At 41.3% G+C, this 18447-nt stretch overlaps 40 non-coding genes across 40 annotated transcripts; all 40 read right to left on the bottom strand.

Moving 5' to 3' along the window:
• Positions 1-1179: 1179 nt before the first annotated feature.
• trnan-guu (transfer RNA asparagine (anticodon GUU)) lies at positions 1180-1253 on the bottom strand. Its single transcript has one exon. It is a non-coding gene; the product is annotated as a tRNA-Asn (tRNA).
• Positions 1254-1535: 282 nt separating this feature from the next.
• Positions 1536-1609, bottom strand: trnan-guu (transfer RNA asparagine (anticodon GUU)). The gene has a single exon. It is a non-coding gene; the product is annotated as a tRNA-Asn (tRNA).
• A 282-nt stretch (positions 1610-1891) lies between these two features.
• trnan-guu (transfer RNA asparagine (anticodon GUU)) lies at positions 1892-1965 on the bottom strand. Its single transcript has one exon. It is a non-coding gene; the product is annotated as a tRNA-Asn (tRNA).
• A 284-nt stretch (positions 1966-2249) lies between these two features.
• trnan-guu (transfer RNA asparagine (anticodon GUU)) lies at positions 2250-2323 on the bottom strand. The gene has a single exon. It is a non-coding gene; the product is annotated as a tRNA-Asn (tRNA).
• Positions 2324-2970: 647 nt separating this feature from the next.
• On the bottom strand, positions 2971-3044 carry trnan-guu (transfer RNA asparagine (anticodon GUU)). The gene has a single exon. It is a non-coding gene; the product is annotated as a tRNA-Asn (tRNA).
• A 282-nt stretch (positions 3045-3326) lies between these two features.
• Positions 3327-3400, bottom strand: trnan-guu (transfer RNA asparagine (anticodon GUU)). Its single transcript has one exon. It is a non-coding gene; the product is annotated as a tRNA-Asn (tRNA).
• Positions 3401-3682: 282 nt separating this feature from the next.
• trnan-guu (transfer RNA asparagine (anticodon GUU)) lies at positions 3683-3756 on the bottom strand. Its single transcript has one exon. It is a non-coding gene; the product is annotated as a tRNA-Asn (tRNA).
• Positions 3757-4040: 284 nt separating this feature from the next.
• On the bottom strand, positions 4041-4114 carry trnan-guu (transfer RNA asparagine (anticodon GUU)). The gene has a single exon. It is a non-coding gene; the product is annotated as a tRNA-Asn (tRNA).
• Positions 4115-4405: 291 nt separating this feature from the next.
• Positions 4406-4479, bottom strand: trnan-guu (transfer RNA asparagine (anticodon GUU)). The gene has a single exon. It is a non-coding gene; the product is annotated as a tRNA-Asn (tRNA).
• Positions 4480-4761: 282 nt separating this feature from the next.
• On the bottom strand, positions 4762-4835 carry trnan-guu (transfer RNA asparagine (anticodon GUU)). Its single transcript has one exon. It is a non-coding gene; the product is annotated as a tRNA-Asn (tRNA).
• Positions 4836-5118: 283 nt separating this feature from the next.
• On the bottom strand, positions 5119-5192 carry trnan-guu (transfer RNA asparagine (anticodon GUU)). Its single transcript has one exon. It is a non-coding gene; the product is annotated as a tRNA-Asn (tRNA).
• Positions 5193-5475: 283 nt separating this feature from the next.
• trnan-guu (transfer RNA asparagine (anticodon GUU)) lies at positions 5476-5549 on the bottom strand. The gene has a single exon. It is a non-coding gene; the product is annotated as a tRNA-Asn (tRNA).
• Positions 5550-5831: 282 nt separating this feature from the next.
• Positions 5832-5905, bottom strand: trnan-guu (transfer RNA asparagine (anticodon GUU)). Its single transcript has one exon. It is a non-coding gene; the product is annotated as a tRNA-Asn (tRNA).
• A 282-nt stretch (positions 5906-6187) lies between these two features.
• trnan-guu (transfer RNA asparagine (anticodon GUU)) lies at positions 6188-6261 on the bottom strand. Its single transcript has one exon. It is a non-coding gene; the product is annotated as a tRNA-Asn (tRNA).
• Positions 6262-6543: 282 nt separating this feature from the next.
• Positions 6544-6617, bottom strand: trnan-guu (transfer RNA asparagine (anticodon GUU)). The gene has a single exon. It is a non-coding gene; the product is annotated as a tRNA-Asn (tRNA).
• A 284-nt stretch (positions 6618-6901) lies between these two features.
• Positions 6902-6975, bottom strand: trnan-guu (transfer RNA asparagine (anticodon GUU)). The gene has a single exon. It is a non-coding gene; the product is annotated as a tRNA-Asn (tRNA).
• A 291-nt stretch (positions 6976-7266) lies between these two features.
• On the bottom strand, positions 7267-7340 carry trnan-guu (transfer RNA asparagine (anticodon GUU)). Its single transcript has one exon. It is a non-coding gene; the product is annotated as a tRNA-Asn (tRNA).
• Positions 7341-7980: 640 nt separating this feature from the next.
• trnan-guu (transfer RNA asparagine (anticodon GUU)) lies at positions 7981-8054 on the bottom strand. Its single transcript has one exon. It is a non-coding gene; the product is annotated as a tRNA-Asn (tRNA).
• A 282-nt stretch (positions 8055-8336) lies between these two features.
• Positions 8337-8410, bottom strand: trnan-guu (transfer RNA asparagine (anticodon GUU)). The gene has a single exon. It is a non-coding gene; the product is annotated as a tRNA-Asn (tRNA).
• A 282-nt stretch (positions 8411-8692) lies between these two features.
• trnan-guu (transfer RNA asparagine (anticodon GUU)) lies at positions 8693-8766 on the bottom strand. Its single transcript has one exon. It is a non-coding gene; the product is annotated as a tRNA-Asn (tRNA).
• Positions 8767-9048: 282 nt separating this feature from the next.
• On the bottom strand, positions 9049-9122 carry trnan-guu (transfer RNA asparagine (anticodon GUU)). Its single transcript has one exon. It is a non-coding gene; the product is annotated as a tRNA-Asn (tRNA).
• Positions 9123-9406: 284 nt separating this feature from the next.
• Positions 9407-9480, bottom strand: trnan-guu (transfer RNA asparagine (anticodon GUU)). The gene has a single exon. It is a non-coding gene; the product is annotated as a tRNA-Asn (tRNA).
• A 291-nt stretch (positions 9481-9771) lies between these two features.
• trnan-guu (transfer RNA asparagine (anticodon GUU)) lies at positions 9772-9845 on the bottom strand. Its single transcript has one exon. It is a non-coding gene; the product is annotated as a tRNA-Asn (tRNA).
• A 640-nt stretch (positions 9846-10485) lies between these two features.
• Positions 10486-10559, bottom strand: trnan-guu (transfer RNA asparagine (anticodon GUU)). The gene has a single exon. It is a non-coding gene; the product is annotated as a tRNA-Asn (tRNA).
• A 283-nt stretch (positions 10560-10842) lies between these two features.
• Positions 10843-10916, bottom strand: trnan-guu (transfer RNA asparagine (anticodon GUU)). Its single transcript has one exon. It is a non-coding gene; the product is annotated as a tRNA-Asn (tRNA).
• Positions 10917-11556: 640 nt separating this feature from the next.
• Positions 11557-11630, bottom strand: trnan-guu (transfer RNA asparagine (anticodon GUU)). Its single transcript has one exon. It is a non-coding gene; the product is annotated as a tRNA-Asn (tRNA).
• Positions 11631-11921: 291 nt separating this feature from the next.
• Positions 11922-11995, bottom strand: trnan-guu (transfer RNA asparagine (anticodon GUU)). Its single transcript has one exon. It is a non-coding gene; the product is annotated as a tRNA-Asn (tRNA).
• Positions 11996-12633: 638 nt separating this feature from the next.
• On the bottom strand, positions 12634-12707 carry trnan-guu (transfer RNA asparagine (anticodon GUU)). The gene has a single exon. It is a non-coding gene; the product is annotated as a tRNA-Asn (tRNA).
• Positions 12708-13347: 640 nt separating this feature from the next.
• On the bottom strand, positions 13348-13421 carry trnan-guu (transfer RNA asparagine (anticodon GUU)). The gene has a single exon. It is a non-coding gene; the product is annotated as a tRNA-Asn (tRNA).
• Positions 13422-13703: 282 nt separating this feature from the next.
• Positions 13704-13777, bottom strand: trnan-guu (transfer RNA asparagine (anticodon GUU)). The gene has a single exon. It is a non-coding gene; the product is annotated as a tRNA-Asn (tRNA).
• A 284-nt stretch (positions 13778-14061) lies between these two features.
• Positions 14062-14135, bottom strand: trnan-guu (transfer RNA asparagine (anticodon GUU)). Its single transcript has one exon. It is a non-coding gene; the product is annotated as a tRNA-Asn (tRNA).
• Positions 14136-14426: 291 nt separating this feature from the next.
• Positions 14427-14500, bottom strand: trnan-guu (transfer RNA asparagine (anticodon GUU)). Its single transcript has one exon. It is a non-coding gene; the product is annotated as a tRNA-Asn (tRNA).
• Positions 14501-15140: 640 nt separating this feature from the next.
• Positions 15141-15214, bottom strand: trnan-guu (transfer RNA asparagine (anticodon GUU)). Its single transcript has one exon. It is a non-coding gene; the product is annotated as a tRNA-Asn (tRNA).
• Positions 15215-15497: 283 nt separating this feature from the next.
• trnan-guu (transfer RNA asparagine (anticodon GUU)) lies at positions 15498-15571 on the bottom strand. The gene has a single exon. It is a non-coding gene; the product is annotated as a tRNA-Asn (tRNA).
• A 638-nt stretch (positions 15572-16209) lies between these two features.
• trnan-guu (transfer RNA asparagine (anticodon GUU)) lies at positions 16210-16283 on the bottom strand. Its single transcript has one exon. It is a non-coding gene; the product is annotated as a tRNA-Asn (tRNA).
• A 282-nt stretch (positions 16284-16565) lies between these two features.
• trnan-guu (transfer RNA asparagine (anticodon GUU)) lies at positions 16566-16639 on the bottom strand. Its single transcript has one exon. It is a non-coding gene; the product is annotated as a tRNA-Asn (tRNA).
• A 284-nt stretch (positions 16640-16923) lies between these two features.
• trnan-guu (transfer RNA asparagine (anticodon GUU)) lies at positions 16924-16997 on the bottom strand. The gene has a single exon. It is a non-coding gene; the product is annotated as a tRNA-Asn (tRNA).
• Positions 16998-17288: 291 nt separating this feature from the next.
• Positions 17289-17362, bottom strand: trnan-guu (transfer RNA asparagine (anticodon GUU)). Its single transcript has one exon. It is a non-coding gene; the product is annotated as a tRNA-Asn (tRNA).
• A 282-nt stretch (positions 17363-17644) lies between these two features.
• Positions 17645-17718, bottom strand: trnan-guu (transfer RNA asparagine (anticodon GUU)). Its single transcript has one exon. It is a non-coding gene; the product is annotated as a tRNA-Asn (tRNA).
• A 648-nt stretch (positions 17719-18366) lies between these two features.
• On the bottom strand, positions 18367-18440 carry trnan-guu (transfer RNA asparagine (anticodon GUU)). The gene has a single exon. It is a non-coding gene; the product is annotated as a tRNA-Asn (tRNA).
• Between the last annotated feature and the right edge of the window lie 7 nt (positions 18441-18447).

The raw sequence follows: 18447 nt of genomic DNA, 5'->3' as shown, positions 1-18447 counted from the left end.
GATAATTTGATACAGAAGCTATTAGCAAATGTCAATTTTACTCATTGTGCAGCTAAAGGGTTAGTTATTTTTAGTAGGAATCATTAGAATTGGATGTCCACGTCCCTGGGTGGGCTTGAACCACCAACCTTTCGGTTAACAGCCGAACGGGCTAACCAATTGCGCCACAGAGACTGCATGCTCAGTTTTAAGAGGGGGGTGTGGCCTCGATCTTTAATCCCCACCCACACGTAGTACCATTTTGTCAAGAAAGGAAGTGCTGTAGGAATTTGAACAATGGCATAATAAAGGAAAAGTCCTTTCAATACATGCTATGTAAATTTAACATCAACATGTCAACCAAAAATAAGAAGCCCTGATCATTTGACACTGAAGACATTCAGCAAACTTCAAATTCGCTCATGCCGCAGCTAAACAGTTTGTTATTTTTAGTAGGAATCATTAGAATTGGATGTCAACGTCCCGGGGTGGGCTTGAACCACCAACCTTTCGGTTAACAGCCGAACGCGCTAACCAATTGCGCCACAGAGACTGCATGCTCAGTTTTAAGAGGGGGTGTTGCCTGGATGTTTAATCCCCGCCCACATGTAGTACCATTTTGTCAAGAAAGGAAGTGTTGTAGGAATTTGAACAATGGCATAATAAAGGAAAAGACCTTTCAATACATGCTATGTAATTTTAACATCAACTTGTCAACCAAAAATAAAAAGCGCTGATAATTTGACACTGAAGACATTTAGCAAACTTCAATTTCGCTCATGCTGCCATAGTGTAGCTAAACAGTTTGTTATTTTTAGTAGGAATCATTAGAATTGGACGTCCGCGTCCCTGGGTGGGCTTGAAGCACCAACCTTTCGGTTAACAGCCGAACGTGCTAAGCAATTGCGCCACAGAGACTGCATGCTCAGTTTTAAGAGGGGGTGTGGCCTGGATGTTTAATCCCCGCCCACATGTAGTACCATTTTGTCAAGAAAGGAAGTGCTGTAGGAATTTGAACAATGGCATAATAAAGGAAAAGTCCTTTCAATACATGCTATGTAATTTTAACATCAACATGTCAACCAAAAATAAGAAGCGCTGATAATTTGACACTGAAGACATTCAGCAAACTTCAATTTCACTCATGCTGCAGCTAAACAGTTTGTTATTTTAGTAGGAATCATTAGAATTGGATGTCCCCGTCCCTGGGTGGGCTTGAACCACCAACCTTTCGGTTAACAGCCGAACGCGCTAACCAATTGCGCCACAGAGACTCGATGCTCAGTTTTAGGAGGGGGTGTGGCCTGGATATTTAATCCCCGCCCACATGTAGTACCATTTTGTTTATAAAGGAAATATGGAAGGCATTCCAACCATGGCATAATAAAGGAAAATAATTTTCAATACATGCTATGTAATTTTAACGTCAATGTTTCAGCCAATAATGCAAAGTGCTGATAATTTGATACAGAAGCTATTAGCAAATGTCAATTTTACTCATTGTGCAGCTAAAGGGTTTGTTATTTTTAGCAGGAATCATTAGAATTGGATACCCACGTCCCTGGGTGGGCTTGAACCACCAACCTTTCGGTTAACAGCCGAACGCGCTAACCAATTGCGCCACAGAGACCGGATGCTCAGTTTTAGGAGGGGGTGTGGCCTGGATATTTAATCCCCGCCCACATGTAGTACCAATGTCTGTATAAAGGCAATATGGAAGGCATTCCAACCATGGCATAATAAAGGAAAAGACCTTTCAATACATGCTATGTAATTTTAAAGTCAATGTTTCAGCCAATAATGCAAAGCGCTGATAATTTGATACAGAAGCTATTAGCAAATGTCAATTTTACTCATTGTGCAGCTAAAGGGTTTGTTATTTTTAGTAGGAATCATTAGAATTGGATGTCCACGTCCCTGGGTGGGCTTGAACCACCAACCTTTCGATTAACAGCCGAACGCGCTAACCAATTGCGCCACAGAGACTGCATGCTCAGCTTTAGGAGGGGGGTGTGGCTTCAATCTTTAATCCCCACCCACACGTAGTACCATTATGTCAAGAAAGGAAGTGCTGTAGGAATTTGAACAATGGCATAATAAAGGAAAAGTCCTTTCAATACATGCTATGTAATTTTAACATCAACATGTCAACCAAAAATAAGAAGCCCTGATCATTTGACACTGAAGACATTCAGCAAACTTCAATTTCGCTCATGCCGCAGCTAAACAGTTTGTTATTTTTAGTAGGAATCATTAGAATTGGATGTCAACGTCCCTGGGTGGGCTTGAACCACCAACCTTTCGGTTAACAGCCGAACGCGCTAACCAATTGCGCCACAGAGACTGCATGCTCAGTTTTAAGAGGGGGTGTTGCCTGGATGTTTAATCCCCGCCCACATGTAGTACCATTTTGTCAAGAAAGGAAGTGCTGTAGGAATTTGAACAATGGCATAATAAAGGAAAAGACCTTTCAATACATGCTATGTAATTTTAACATCAACTTGTCAACCAAAAATAAAAAGCGCTGATAATTTGACACTGAAGACATTTAGCAAACTTCAATTTCGCTCATGCTGCCATAGTGTAGCTAAACAGTTTGTTATTTTTAGTAGGAATCATTAGAATTGGACGTCCGCGTCCCTGGGTGGGCTTGAAGCACCAACCTTTCGGTTAACAGCCGAACGTGCTAAGCAATTGCGCCACAGAGACTGCATGCTCAGTTTTAAGAGGGGGTGTGGCCTGGATGTTTAATCCCCGCCCACATGTAGTACCATTTTGTCAAGAAAGGAAGTGCTGTAGGAATTTGAACAATGGCATAATAAAGGAAAAGTCCTTTCAATACATGCTATGTAATTTTAACATCAACATGTCAACCAAAAATAAGAAGCGCTGATAATTTGACACTGAAGACATTCAGCAAACTTCAATTTCACTCATGCTGCAGCTAAACAGTTTGTTATTTTAGTAGGAATCATTAGAATTGGATGTCCCCGTCCCTGGGTGGGCTTGAACCACCAACCTTTCGGTTAACAGCCGAACGCGCTAACCAATTGCGCCACAGAGACTCGATGCTCAGTTTTAGGAGGGGGTGTGGCCTGGATATTTAATCCCCGCCCACATGTAGTACCATTTTGTTTATAAAGGAAATATGGAAGGCATTCCAACCATGGCATAATAAAGGAAAATAATTTTCAATACATGCTATGTAATTTTAACGTCAATGTTTCAGCCAATAATGCAAAGTGCTGATAATTTGATACAGAAGCTATTAGCAAATGTCAATTTTACTCATTGTGCAGCTAAAGGGTTTGTTATTTTTAGCAGGAATCATTAGAATTGGATACCCACGTCCCTGGGTGGGCTTGAACCACCAACCTTTCGGTTAACAGCCGAACGCGCTAACCAATTGCGCCACAGAGACCGGATGCTCAGTTTTAGGAGGGGGTGTGGCCTGGATATTTAATCCCCGCCCACATGTAGTACCAATGTCTGTATAAAGGCAATATGGAAGGCATTCCAACCATGGCATAATAAAGGAAAAGACCTTTCAATACATGCTATGTAATTTTAAAGTCAATGTTTCAGCCAATAATGCAAAGCGCTGATAATTTGATACAGAAGCTATTAGCAAATGTCAATTTTACTCATTGTGCAGCTAAAGGGTTTGTTATTTTTAGTAGGAATCATTAGAATTGGATGTCCACGTCCCTGGGTGGGCTTGAACCACCAACCTTTCGGTTAACAGCCGAACGCGCTAACCAATTGCGCCACAGAGACTGCATGCTCAGCTTTAGGAGGGGGGTGTGGCTTCAATCTTTAATCCCCACCCACACGTAGTACCATTATGTCAAGAAAGGAAGTGCTGTAGGAATTTGAACAATGGCATAATAAAGGAAAAGTCCTTTCAATACATGCTATGTAATTTTAACATCAACATGTCAACCAAAAATAAGAAGCCCTGATAATTTGACACTGAAGACATTCTGCAAACTTCAATTTCGCTCATGCTGCAGCTAAACAGTTTGTTATTTTTAGTAGGAATCATTAGAATTGGATGTCCACGTCCCTGGGTGGGCTTGAACCACCAACCTTTCGGTTAACAGCCAAACGCGCTAACCAATTGCGCCACAGAGACTGCATGCTCAGTTTTAAGAGGGGGTGTGGCCTGGATGTTTAATCCCCGCCCACATGTAGTACCAATGTCTGTATAAAGGCAATATGGAAGGCATTCCAACCATGGCATAATAAAGGAAAAGACCTTTCAATACATGCTATGTAATTTTAACATCAACATGTCAACCAAAAATAAAAAGCACTGATAATTTGTCACTGAAGACATTTAGCAAACTTCAATTTCGCTCATGCTGCCATAGTGTAGCTAAACAGTTTGTTATTTTTAGTAGGAATCATTAGAATTGGATGTCCCCGTCCCTGGGTGGGCTTGAACCACCAACCTTTCGGTTAACAGCCGAACGCGCTAACCAATTGCGCCACAGAGACTCGATGCTCAGTTTTAGGAGGGGGTGTGGCCTGGATATTTAATCCCCGCCCACATGTAGTACCATTTTGTTTATAAAGGAAATATGGAAGGCATTCCAACCATGGCATAATAAAGGAAAATAATTTTCAATACATGCTATGTAATTTTAACGTCAATGTTTCAGCCAATAATGCAAAGTGCTGATAATTTGATACAGAAGCTATTAGCAAATGTCAATTTTACTCATTGTGCAGCTAAAGGGTTTGTTATTTTTAGCAGGAATCATTAGAATTGGATGCCCACGTCCCTGGGTGGGCTTGAACCACCAACCTTTCGGTTAACAGCCGAACGCGCTAACCAATTGCGCCACAGAGACCGGATGCTCAGTTTTAGGAGGGGGTGTGGCCTGGATATTTAATCCCCGCCCACATGTAGTACCATTTTGTCAAGAAAGGAAGTGCTGTAGGAATTTGAACAATGGCATAATAAAAGAAAAGTCCTTTCAATACATGCTATGTAATTTTAACATCAACATGTCAACCAAAAATAAGAAGCCCTGATAATTTGACACTGAAGACATTCAGCAAACTTCAATTTCGCTCATGCTGCAGCTAAACAGTTTGTTATTTTTAGTAGGAATCATTAGAATTGGATGTCCACGTCCCTGGGTGGGCTTGAACCACCAACCTTTCGGTTAACAGCCGAACGCGCTAACCAATTGCGCCACAGAGACTGCATGCTCAGTTTTAAGACGGGGTGTGGCCTGGATGTTTAATCCCCGCCCACATGTAGTACCATTTTGTCAAGAAAGGAAGTGCTGTAGGAATTTGAACAATGGCATAATAAAGGAAAAGACCTTTCAATACATGCTATGTAATTTTAACATCAACATGTCAACCAAAAATAAGAACCGCTGATAATTTGACACTGAAGACATTCAGCAAACTTCAATTTCGCTCATGCTGCAGCTAAACAGTTTGTTATTTTTAGTAGGAATCATTAGAATTGGATGTCCACGTCCCTGGGTGGGCTTGAACCACCAACCTTTCGGTTAACAGCCGAACGCGCTAACCAATTGCGCCACAGAGACTGCATGCTCAGTTTTAAGAGGGGGTGTGGCCTGGATGTTTAATCCCCGCCCACATGTAGTACCAATGTCTGTATAAAGGCAATATGGAAGGCATTCCAACCATGGCATAATAAAGGAAAAGACCTTTCAATACATGCTATGTAATTTTAAAGTCAATGTTTCAGCCAATAATGCAAAGCGCTGATAATTTGATACAGAAGCTATTAGCAAATGTCAATTTTACTCATTGTGCAGCTAAAGGGTTTGTTATTTTTAGTAGGAATCATTAGAATTGGATGTCCACGTCCCTGGGTGGGCTTGAACCACCAACCTTTCGGTTAACAGCCGAACGCGCTAACCAATTGCGCCACAGAGACTTGATGCTCAGTTTTAGGAGGGGGTGTGGCCTGGATATTTAATCCCCGCCCACATGTAGTACCATTTTGTTTATAAAGGAAATATGGAAGGCATTCCAACCATGGCATAATAAAGGAAAATAATTTTCAATACATGCTATGTAATTTTAACGTCAATGTTTCAGCCAATAATGCAAAGTGCTGATAATTTGATACAGAAGCTATTAGCAAATGTCAATTTTACTTATTGTGCAGCTAAAGGGTTTGTTATTTTTAGCAGGAATCATTAGAATTGGATGCCCACGTCCCTGGGTGGGCTTGAACCACCAACCTTTCGGTTAACAGCCGAACGCGCTAACCAATTGCGCCACAGAGACCGGATGCTCAGTTTTAGGAGGGGGTGTGGCCTGGATATTTAATCCCCGACCACATGTAGTACCAATGTCTGTATAAAGGCAATATGGAAGGCATTCCAACCATGGCATAATAAAGGAAAAGACCTTTCAATACATGCTATGTAATTTTAAAGTCAATGTTTCAGCCAATAATGCAAAGCGCTGATAATTTGATACAGAAGCTATTAGCAAATGTCAATTTTACTCATTGTGCAGCTAAAGGGTTTGTTATTTTTAGTAGGAATCATTAGAATTGGATGTCCACGTCCCTGGGTGGGCTTGAACCACCATCCTTTCAGTTAACAGCCGAACGCGCTAACCAATTGCGCCACAGAGACTGCATGTTCAGCTTTAGGAGGGGGGTGTGGCTTCGATCTTTAATCCCCACCCACACGTAGTACCATTTTGTCAAGAAAGGAAGTGCTGTAGGAATTTGAACAATGGCATAATAAAGGAAAAGTCCTTTCAATACATGCTATGTAATTTTAACATCAACATGTCAACCAAAAATAAGAAGCCCTGATAATTTGACACTGAAGACATTCAGCAAACTTCAATTTCGCTCATGCTGCAGCTAAACAGTTTGTTATTTTTAGTAGGAATCATTAGAATTGGATGTCCACGTCCCTGGGTGGGCTTGAACCACCAACCTTTCGGTTAACAGCCGAACGCGCTAACCAATTGCGCCACAGAGACTGCATGCTCAGTTTTAAGAGGGGGTGTGGCCTGGATGTTTAATCCCCGCCCACATGTAGTACCATTTTGTCAAGAAAGGAAGTGCTGTAGGAATTTGAACAATGGCATAATAAAGGGAAAGACCTTTCAATACATGCTATGTAATTTTAACATCAACATGTCAACCAAAAATAAAAAGCACTGATAATTTGTCACTGAAGACATTTAGCAAACTTCAATTTCGCTCATGCTGCCATAGTGTAGCTAAACAGTTTGTTATTTTTAGCAGGAATCATTAGAATTGGATGTCCACGTCCCTGGGTGGGCTTGAACCACCAACCTTTCGGTTAACAGCCGAACGCGCTAACCAATTGCGCCACAGAGACTGCATGCTCGGTTTTAAGAGGGGGTGTGGCCTGGATGTTTAATCCCCGCCCACATGTAGTACCAATGTCTGTATAAAGGCAATATGGAAGGCATTCCAACCATGGCATAATAAAGGAAAAGACCTTTCAATACATGCTATGTAATTTTAAAGTCAATGTTTCAGCCAATAATGCAAAGCGCTGATAATTTGATACAGAAGCTATTAGCAAATGTCAATTTTACTCATTGTGCAGCTAAAGGGTTTGTTATTTTTAGTAGGAATCATTAGAATTGGATGTCCACGTCCCTGGGTGGGGTTCAACCACCAACCTTTCGGTTAACAGCCGAACGCGCTAAACAATTGCGCCACAGAGACTGCATGCTCAGCTTTAGGAGGGAGGTGTGGCTTCGATCTTTAATCACCACCCACACGTAGTACCATTTTGTCAAGAAAGGAAGTGCTGTAGGAATTTGAACCAGGGCATAATAAAGGAAAAGACCTTTCAATACATGCTATGTAATTTTAACATCAACATGTCAACCAAAAATAAAAAGCACTGATAATTTGACACTGAAGACATTTAGCAAACTTCAATTTCGCTCATGCTGCAGCTAAACAGTTTGTTATTTTTAGTAGGAATCATTAGAATTGGATGTCCACGTCCCTGGGTGGGCTTGAACCACCAACCTTTCGGTTAACAGCCGAACGCGCTAACCAATTGCGCCACAGAGACTGCATGCTCAGTTTTAAGAGGGGGTGTGGCCTGGATGTTTAATCCCCGCCCACATGTAGTACCAATGTCTGTATAAAGGCAATATGGAAGGCATTCCAACCATGGCATAATAAAGGAAAAGACCTTTCAATACATGCTATGTAATTTTAAAGTCAATGTTTCAGCCAATAATGCAAAGCGCTGATAATTTGATACAGAAGCTATTAGCAAATGTCAATTTTACTCATTGTGCAGCTAAAGGGTTTGTTATTTTTAGTAGGAATCATTAGAATTGGATGTCCACGTCCCTGGGTGGGCTTGAACCACCAACCTTTCGGTTAACAGCCGAACGCGCTAACCAATTGCGCCACAGAGACTTGATGCTCAGTTTTAGGAGGGGGTGTGGCCTGGATATTTAATCCCCGCCCACATGTAGTACCATTTTGTTTATAAAGGAAATATGGAAGGCATTCCAACCATGGCATAATAAAGGAAAATAATTTTCAATACATGCTATGTAATTTTAACGTCAATGTTTCAGCCAATAATGCAAAGTGCTGATAATTTGATACAGAAGCTATTAGCAAATGTCAATTTTACTTATTGTGCAGCTAAAGGGTTTGTTATTTTTAGCAGGAATCATTAGAATTGGATGCCCACGTCCCTGGGTGGGCTTGAACCACCAACCTTTCGGTTAACAGCCGAACGCGCTAACCAATTGCGCCACAGAGACCGGATGCTCAGTTTTAGGAGGGGGTGTGGCCTGGATATTTAATCCCCGACCACATGTAGTACCAATGTCTGTATAAAGGCAATATGGAAGGCATTCCAACCATGGCATAATAAAGGAAAAGACCTTTCAATACATGCTATGTAATTTTAAAGTCAATGTTTCAGCCAATAATGCAAAGCGCTGATAATTTGATACAGAAGCTATTAGCAAATGTCAATTTTACTCATTGTGCAGCTAAAGGGTTTGTTATTTTTAGTAGGAATCATTAGAATTGGATGTCCACGTCCCTGGGTGGGCTTGAACCACCATCCTTTCAGTTAACAGCCGAACGCGCTAACCAATTGCGCCACAGAGACTGCATGTTCAGCTTTAGGAGGGGGGTGTGGCTTCGATCTTTAATCCCCACCCACACGTAGTACCATTTTGTCAAGAAAGGAAGTGCTGTAGGAATTTGAACAATGGCATAATAAAGGAAAAGTCCTTTCAATACATGCTATGTAATTTTAACATCAACATGTCAACCAAAAATAAGAAGCCCTGATAATTTGACACTGAAGACATTCAGCAAACTTCAATTTCGCTCATGCTGCAGCTAAACAGTTTGTTATTTTTAGTAGGAATCATTAGAATTGGATGTCCACGTCCCTGGGTGGGCTTGAACCACCAACCTTTCGGTTAACAGCCGAACGCGCTAACCAATTGCGCCACAGAGACTGCATGCTCAGTTTTAAGAGGGGGTGTGGCCTGGATGTTTAATCCCCGCCCACATGTAGTACCATTTTGTCAAGAAAGGAAGTGCTGTAGGAATTTGAACAATGGCATAATAAAGGGAAAGACCTTTCAATACATGCTATGTAATTTTAACATCAACATGTCAACCAAAAATAAAAAGCACTGATAATTTGTCACTGAAGACATTTAGCAAACTTCAATTTCGCTCATGCTGCCATAGTGTAGCTAAACAGTTTGTTATTTTTAGCAGGAATCATTAGAATTGGATGTCCACGTCCCTGGGTGGGCTTGAACCACCAACCTTTCGGTTAACAGCCGAACGCGCTAACCAATTGCGCCACAGAGACTGCATGCTCGGTTTTAAGAGGGGGTGTGGCCTGGATGTTTAATCCCCGCCCACATGTAGTACCAATGTCTGTATAAAGGCAATATGGAAGGCATTCCAACCATGGCATAATAAAGGAAAAGACCTTTCAATACATGCTATGTAATTTTAAAGTCAATGTTTCAGCCAATAATGCAAAGCGCTGATAATTTGATACAGAAGCTATTAGCAAATGTCAATTTTACTCATTGTGCAGCTAAAGGGTTTGTTATTTTTAGTAGGAATCATTAGAATTGGATGTCCACGTCCCTGGGTGGGGTTCAACCACCAACCTTTCGGTTAACAGCCGAACGCGCTAAACAATTGCGCCACAGAGACTGCATGCTCAGCTTTAGGAGGGAGGTGTGGCTTCGATCTTTAATCACCACCCACACGTAGTACCATTTTGTCAAGAAAGGAAGTGCTGTAGGAATTTGAACCAGGGCATAATAAAGGAAAAGACCTTTCAATACATGCTATGTAATTTTAACATCAACATGTCAACCAAAAATAAAAAGCACTGATAATTTGACACTGAAGACATTTAGCAAACTTCAATTTCGCTCATGCTGCAGCTAAACAGTTTGTTATTTTTAGTAGGAATCATTAGAATTGGATGTCCACGTCCCTGGGTGGGCTTGAACCACCAACCTTTCGGTTAACAGCCGAACGCGCTAACCAATTGCGCCACAGAGACTGCATGGTCAGTTTTAAGACGGGGTGTGGCCTGGATGTTTAATCCCCGCCCACATGTAGTACCATTTTGTCAAGAAAGGAAGTGCTGTAGGAATTTGAACAATGGCATAATAAAGGAAAAGACCTTTCAATACATGCTATGTAATTTTAAAGTCAACATGTCAACCAAAAATAAGAACCGCTGATAATTTGACACTGAAGACATTCAGCAAACTTCAATTTCGCTCATGCTGCAGCTAAACAGTTTGTTATTTTTAGTAGGAATCATTAGAATTGGATGTCCACGTCCCTGGGTGGGCTTGAACCACCAACCTTTCGGTTAACAGCCGAACGCGCTAACCAATTGCGCCACAGAGACTGCATGCTCAGTTTTAAGAGGGGGTGTGGCCTGGATGTTTAATCCCCGCCCACATGTAGTACCAATGTCTGTATAAAGGCAATATGGAAGGCATTCCAACCATGGCATAATAAAGGAAAAGACCTTTCAATACATGCTATGTAATTTTAAAGTCAATGTTTCAGCCAATAATGCAAAGCGCTGATAATTTGATACAGAAGCTATTAGCAAATGTCAATTTTACTCATTGTGCAGCTAAAGGGTTTGTTATTTTTAGTAGGAATCATTAGAATTGGATGTCCACGTCCCTGGGTGGGCTTGAACCACCATCCTTTCAGTTAACAGCCGAACGCGATAACCAATTGCGCCACAGAGACTGCATGTTCAGCTTTAGGAGGGGGGTGTGGCTTCGATCTTTAATCCCCACCCACACGTAGTACCATTTTGTCAAGAAAGGAAGTGCTGTAGGAATTTGAACAATGGCATAATAAAGGAAAAGTCCTTTCAATACATGCTATGTAATTTTAACATCAACATGTCAACCAAAAATAAGAAGCCCTGATAATTTGACACTGAAGACATTCAGCAAACTTCAATTTCGCTCATGCTGCAGCTAAACAGTTTGTTATTTTTAGTAGGAATCATTAGAATTGGATGTCCACGTCCCTGGGTGGGCTTGAACCACCAACCTTTCGGTTAACAGCCGAACGCGCTAACCAATTGCGCCACAGAGACTGCATGCTCAGTTTTAAGAGGGGGTGTGGCCTGGATGTTTAATCCCCGCCCACATGTAGTACCATTTTGTCAAGAAAGGAAGTGCTGTAGGAATTTGAACAATGGCATAATAAAGGAAAAGACCTTTCAATACATGCTATGTAATTTTAACATCAACATGTCAACCAAAAATAAAAAGCACTGATAATTTGTCACTGAAGACATTTAGCAAACTTCAATTTCGCTCATGCTGCCATAGTGTAGCTAAACAGTATGTTATTTTTAGCAGGAATCATTAGAATTGGATGTCCACGTCCCTGGGTGGGCTTGAACCACCAACCTTTCGGTTAACAGCCGAACGCGCTAACCAATTGCGCCACAGAGACTGCATGCTCAGTTTTAAGAGGAGGTGTGGCCTGGATGTTTAATCCCCGCCCACATGTAGTACCAATGTCTGTATAAAGGCAATATGGAAGGCATTCCAACCATGGCATAATAAAGGAAAAGACCTTTCAATAAATGCTATGTAATTTTAAAGTCAATGTTTCAGCCAATAATGCAAAGCGCTGATAATTTGATACAGAAGCTATTAGCAAATGTCAATTTTACTCATTGTGCAGCTAAAGGGTTTGTTATTTTTAGTAGGAATCATTAGAATTGGATGTCCACGTCCCTGGGTGGGGTTCAACCACCAACCTTTCGGTTAACAGCCGAACGCGCTAACCAATTGCGCCACAGAGACTGCATGCTCAGTTTTAAGAGGGGGTGTGGCCTGGATGTTTAATCCCCGCCCACATGTAGTACCATTTTGTTTATAAAGGAAATATGGAAGGCATTCCAACCATGGCATAATAAAGGAAAAGACCTTTCAATACATGCTATGTAATTTTAACGTCAATGTTTCAGCCAATAATGCAAAGTGCTGATAATTTGATACAGAAGCTATTAGCAAATGTCAATTTTACTCATTGTGCAGCTAAAGGGTTTGTTATTTTTAGCAGGAATCATTAGAATTGGATGCCCACGTCCCTGGGTGGGCTTGAACCACCAACCTTTCGGTTAACAGCCGAACGCACTAACCAATTGCGCCACAGAGACCGGATGCTCAGTTTTAGGAGGGGGTGTGGCCTGGATGTTTAATCCCCGCCCACATGTAGTACCAATGTCTGTATAAAGGCAATATGGAAGGCATTCCAACCATGGCATAATAAAGGAAAAGACCTTTCAATACATGCTATGTAATTTTAAAGTCAATGTTTCAGCCAATAATGCAAAGCGCTGATAATTTGATACAGAAGCTATTAGCAAATGTCAATTTTACTCATTGTGCAGCTAAAGGGTTTGTTATTTTTAGTAGGAATCATTAGAATTGGATGTCCACGTCCCTGGGTGGGGTTGAACCACCAACCTTTCGGTTAACAGCCGAACGCGCTAAACAATTGCGCCACAGAGACTGCATGCTCAGCTTTAGGAGGGAGGTGTGGCTTCGATCTTTAATCACCACCCACACGTAGTACCATTTTGTCAAGAAAGGAAGTGCTGTAGGAATTTGAACCAGGGCATAATAAAGGAAAAGACCTTTCAATACATGCTATGTAATTTTAACATCAACATGTCAACCAAAAATAAAAAGCACTGATAATTTGACACTGAAGACATTTAGCAAACTTCAATTTCGCTCATGCTGCAGCTAAACAGTTTGTTATTTTTAGTAGGAATCATTAGAATTGGATGTCCACGTCCCTGGGTGGGCTTGAACCACCAACCTTTCGGTTAACAGCCGAACGCGCTAACCAATTGCGCCACAGAGACCGGATGCTCAGTTTTAGGAGGGGGTGTGGCCTGGATATTTAATCCCCGACCACATGTAGTACCAATGTCTGTATAAAGGCAATATGGAAGGCATTCCAACCATGGCATAATAAAGGAAAAGACCTTTCAATACATGCTATGTAATTTTAAAGTCAATGTTTCAGCCAATAATGCAAAGCGCTGATAATTTGATAGAGAAGCTATTAGCAAATGTCAATTTTACTCATTGTGCAGCTAAAGGGTTTGTTATTTTTAGTAGGAATCATTAGAATTGGATGTCCACGTCCCTGGGTGGGCTTGAACCACCATCCTTTCAGTTAACAGCCGAACGCGCTAACCAATTGCGCCACAGAGACTGCATGTTCAGCTTTAGGAGGGGGGTGTGGCTTCGATCTTTAATCCCCACCCACACGTAGTACCATTTTGTCAAGAAAGGAAGTGCTGTAGGAATTTGAACAATGGCATAATAAAGGAAAAGTCCTTTCAATACATGCTATGTAATTTTAACATCAACATGTCAACCAAAAATAAGAAGCCCTGATAATTTGACACTGAAGACATTCAGCAAACTTCAATTTCGCTCATGCTGCAGCTAAACAGTTTGTTATTTTTAGTAGGAATCATTAGAATTGGATGTCCACGTCCCTGGGTGGGCTTGAACCACCAACCTTTCGGTTAACAGCCGAACGCGCTAACCAATTGCGCCACAGAGACTGCATGCTCAGTTTTAAGAGGGGGTGTGGCCTGGATGTTTAATCCCCGCCCACATGTAGTACCATTTTGTCAAGAAAGGAAGTGCTGTAGGAATTTGAACAATGGCATAATAAAGGAAAAGACCTTTCAATACATGCTATGTAATTTTAACATCAACATGTCAACCAAAAATAAAAAGCACTGATAATTTGTCACTGAAGACATTTAGCAAACTTCAATTTCGCTCATGCTGCCATAGTGTAGCTAAACAGTATGTTATTTTTAGCAGGAATCATTAGAATTGGATGTCCACGTCCCTGGGTGGGCTTGAACCACCAACCTTTCGGTTAACAGCCGAACGCGCTAACCAATTGCGCCACAGAGACTGCATGCTCAGTTTTAAGAGGGGGTGTGGCCTGGATGTTTAATCCCCGCCCACATGTAGTACCAATGTCTGTATAAAGGCAATATGGAAGGCATTCCAACCATGGCATAATAAAGGAAAAGACCTTTCAATACATGCTATGTAATTTTAAAGTCAATGTTTCAGCCAATAATGCAAAGCGCTGATAATTTGATACAGAAGCTATTAGCAAATGTCAATTTTACTCATTGTGCAGCTAAAGGGTTTGTTATTTTTAGTAGGAATCATTAGAATTGGATGTCCACGTCCCTGGGTGGGGTTGAACCACCAACCTTTCGGTTAACAGCCGAACGCGCTAAACAATTGCGCCACAGAGACTGCATGCTCAGCTTTAGGAGGGAGGTGTGGCTTCGATCTTTAATCACCACCCACACGTAGTACCATTTTGTCAAGAAAGGAAGTGCTGTAGGAATTTGAACCAGGGCATAATAAAGGAAAAGACCTTTCAATACATGCTATGTAATTTTAACATCAACATGTCAACCAAAAATAAAAAGCACTGATAATTTGACACTGAAGACATTTAGCAAACTTCAATTTCGCTCATGCTGCAGCTAAACAGTTTGTTATTTTTAGTAGGAATCATTAGAATTGGATGTCCACGTCCCTGGATGGGCTTGAACCACCAACCTTTCGGTTAACAGCCGAACGCGCTAACCAATTGCGCCACAGAGACTGCATGCTCAGTTTTAAGACGGGGTGTGGCCTGGATGTTTAATCCCCGCCCACATGTAGTACCATTTTGTCAAGAAAGGAAGTGCTGTAGGAATTTGAACAATGGCATAATAAAGGAAAAGACCTTTCAATACATGCTATGTAATTTTAACATCAACATGTCAACCAAAAATAAGAACCGCTGATAATTTGACACTGAAGACATTCAGCAAACTTCAATTTCGCTCATGCTGCAGCTAAACAGTTTGTTATTTTTAGTAGGAATCATTAGAATTGGATGTCCACGTCCCTGGGTGGGCTTGAACCACCAACCTTTCGGTTAACAGCCGAACGCGCTAACCAATTGCGCCACAGAGACTGCATGCTCAGTTTTAAGAGGGGGTGTGGCCTGGATGTTTAATCCCCGCCCACATGTAGTACCAATGTCTGTATAAAGGCAATATGGAAGGCATTCCAACCATGGCATAATAAAGGAAAAGACCTTTCAATACATGCTATGTAATTTTAAAGTCAATGTTTCAGCCAATAATGCAAAGCGCTGATAATTTGATACAGAAGCTATTAGCAAATGTCAATTTTACTCATTGTGCAGCTAAAGGGTTTGTTATTTTTAGTAGGAATCATTAGAATTGGATGTCCACGTCCCTGGGTGGGCTTGAACCACCAACCTTTCGGTTAACAGCCGAACGCGCTAACCAATTTCGCCACAGAGACTCGATGCTCAGTTTTAGGAGGGGGTGTGGCCTGGATATTTAATCCCCGCCCACATGTAGTACCATTTTGTTTATAAAGGAAATATGGAAGGCATTCCAACCATGGCATAATAAAGGAAAATAATTTTCAATACATGCTATGTAATTTTAACGTCAATGTTTCAGCCAATAATGCAAAGTGCTGATAATTTGATACAGAAGCTATTAGCAAATGTCAATTTTACTTATTGTGCAGCTAAAGGGTTTGTTATTTTTAGCAGGAATCATTAGAATTGGATGCCCACGTCCCTGGGTGGGCTTGAACCACCAACCTTTCGGTTAACAGCCGAACGCGCTAACCAATTGCGCCACAGAGACCGGATGCTCAGTTTTAGGAGGGGGTGTGGCCTGGATATTTAATCCCCGACCACATGTAGTACCAATGTCTGTATAAAGGCAATATGGAAGGCATTCCAACCATGGCATAATAAAGGAAAAGACCTTTCAATACATGCTATGTAATTTTAAAGTCAATGTTTCAGCCAATAATGCAAAGCGCTGATAATTTGATACAGAAGCTATTAGCAAATGTCAATTTTACTCATTGTGCAGCTAAAGGGTTTGTTATTTTTAGTAGGAATCATTAGAATTGGATGTCCACGTCCCTGGGTGGGCTTGAACCACCATCCTTTCAGTTAACAGCCGAACGCGCTAACCAATTGCGCCACAGAGACTGCATGTTCAGCTTTAGGAGGGGGGTGTGGCTTCGATCTTTAATCCCCACCCACACGTAGTACCATTTTGTCAAGAAAGGAAGTGCTGTAGGAATTTGAACAATGGCATAATAAAGGAAAAGTCCTTTCAATACATGCTATGTAATTTTAACATCAACATGTCAACCAAAAATAAGAAGCCCTGATAATTTGACACTGAAGACATTCAGCAAACTTCAATTTCGCTCATGCTGCAGCTAAACAGTTTGTTATTTTTAGTAGGAATCATTAGAATTGGATGTCCACGTCCCTGGGTGGGCTTGAACCACCAACCTTTCGGTTAACAGCCGAACGCGCTAACCAATTGCGCCACAGAGACTGCATGCTCAGTTTTAAGAGGGGGTGTGGCCTGGATGTTTAATCCCCGCCCACATGTAGTACCATTTTGTCAAGAAAGGAAGTGCTGTAGGAATTTGAACAATGGCATAATAAAGGAAAAGACCTTTCAATACATGCTATGTAATTTTAACATCAACATGTCAACCAAAAATAAAAAGCACTGATAATTTGTCACTGAAGACATTTAGCAAACTTCAATTTCGCTCATGCTGCCATAGTGTAGCCAAACAGTTTGTTATTTTTAGTAGGAATCATTAGAATTGGATGTCCACGTCCCTGGGTGGGATTGAACCACCAACCTTTCGGTTAACAGCCGAACGCGCTAACCAATTGCGCCACAGAGACTGCATGCTCAGTTTTAAGAGGGGGTGTGGCCTGGATGTTTAATCCCCGCCCACATGTAGTACCATTTTGTTTATAAAGGAAATATGGAAGGCATTCCAACCATGGCATAATAAAGGAAAAGACCTTTCAATACATGCTATGTAATTTTAACGTCAATGTTTCAGCCAATAATGCAAAGTGCTGATAATTTGATACAGAAGCTATTAGCAAATGTCAATTTTACTCATTGTGCAGCTAAAGGGTTTGTTATTTTTAGCAGGAATCATTAGAATTGGATGCCCACGTCCCTGGGTGGGCTTGAACCACCAACCTTTCGGTTAACAGCCGAACGCACTAACCAATTGCGCCACAGAGACCGGATGCTCAGTTTTAGGAGGGGGTGTGGCCTGGATGTTTAATCCCCGCCCACATGTAGTACCAATGTCTGTATAAAGGCAATATGGAAGGCATTCCAACCATGGCATAATAAAGGAAAAGACCTTTCAATAAATGCTATGTAATTTTAAAGTCAATGTTTCAGCCAATAATGCAAAGCGCTGATAATTTGATACAGAAGCTATTAGCAAATGTCAATTTTACTCATTGTGCAGCTAAAGGGTTTGTTATTTTTAGTAGGAATCATTAGAATTGGATGTCCACGTCCCTGGGTGGGGTTGAACCACCAACCTTTCGGTTAACAGCCGAACGCGCTAAACAATTGCGCCACAGAGACTGCATGCTCAGCTTTAGGAGGGAGGTGTGGCTTCGATCTTTAATCACCACCCACACGTAGTACCATTTTGTCAAGAAAGGAAGTGCTGTAGGAATTTGAACCAGGGCATAATAAAGGAAAAGACCTTTCAATACATGCTATGTAATTTTAACATCAACATGTCAACCAAAAATAAAAAGCACTGATAATTTGACACTGAAGACATTTAGCAAACTTCAATTTCGCTCATGATGCCATAGTGTAGCTAAACAGTTTGTTATTTTTAGTAGGAATCATTAGAATTGGATGTCCACGTCCCTGGGTGGGCTTGAACCACCAACCTTTCGGTTAACAGCCGAACGCGCTAACCAATTGCGCCACAGAGACTGCATGC

Source organism: Scomber scombrus, chromosome 23 (genome assembly GCF_963691925.1).
Source record: "Scomber scombrus chromosome 23, fScoSco1.1, whole genome shotgun sequence".
NCBI lineage: Eukaryota > Metazoa > Chordata > Actinopteri > Scombriformes > Scombridae > Scomber > Scomber scombrus.
This window is presented reverse-complemented; position numbering and strand designations above follow the sequence as displayed.